We start from the raw sequence: 349 nt of genomic DNA on the forward strand, positions 1-349 counted from the left end.
CAGGGGCAGGTGGGGCAGGGGGAAGGTGCAGGGACCCTCTGGGAAGTGAGCTGTCAGCTGAGACGGGCCACACGTGTGGTTCCGGTCACGGAGTCCAGGTCATACCGCAGCCCTGGCCTCTCCGCGTCTGTTTCCCTGAGTACACGGCTCCGTGGACAGCCGGGCAGCGTGTGTGCGCCCGACGTTCCCTGAGATGTCAGGGGACTCAGCTCGGAGCTTGCATGCAGGGGGTGCCGGGAGGGTCCCTGAGAATGGGCTGTGGGGGCGGGAAACGGAGGTCGGAGAACCAGCTTCCTCACTGTCCTTACAGGCCCGGGTTTCCTGTGTGTTTCCTGAAATGGCACAGGTG

The 349-nt window shown here is 64.8% G+C and overlaps 1 protein-coding gene across 1 annotated transcript in view; it reads left to right on the forward strand.

The window, feature by feature from the left end:
- ITPR1 (inositol 1,4,5-trisphosphate receptor, type 1) overlaps positions 1-349 on the forward strand; it is a 173,427-nt gene that overhangs the window by 146,143 nt on the left and 26,935 nt on the right. The gene's annotated exons all lie outside the window — the stretch shown is intronic.

Source organism: Myotis brandtii, unplaced genomic scaffold (assembly GCF_000412655.1).
Source record: "Myotis brandtii unplaced genomic scaffold, ASM41265v1 scaffold693, whole genome shotgun sequence".
In the NCBI taxonomy this organism is placed as follows: domain Eukaryota; kingdom Metazoa; phylum Chordata; class Mammalia; order Chiroptera; family Vespertilionidae; genus Myotis; species Myotis brandtii.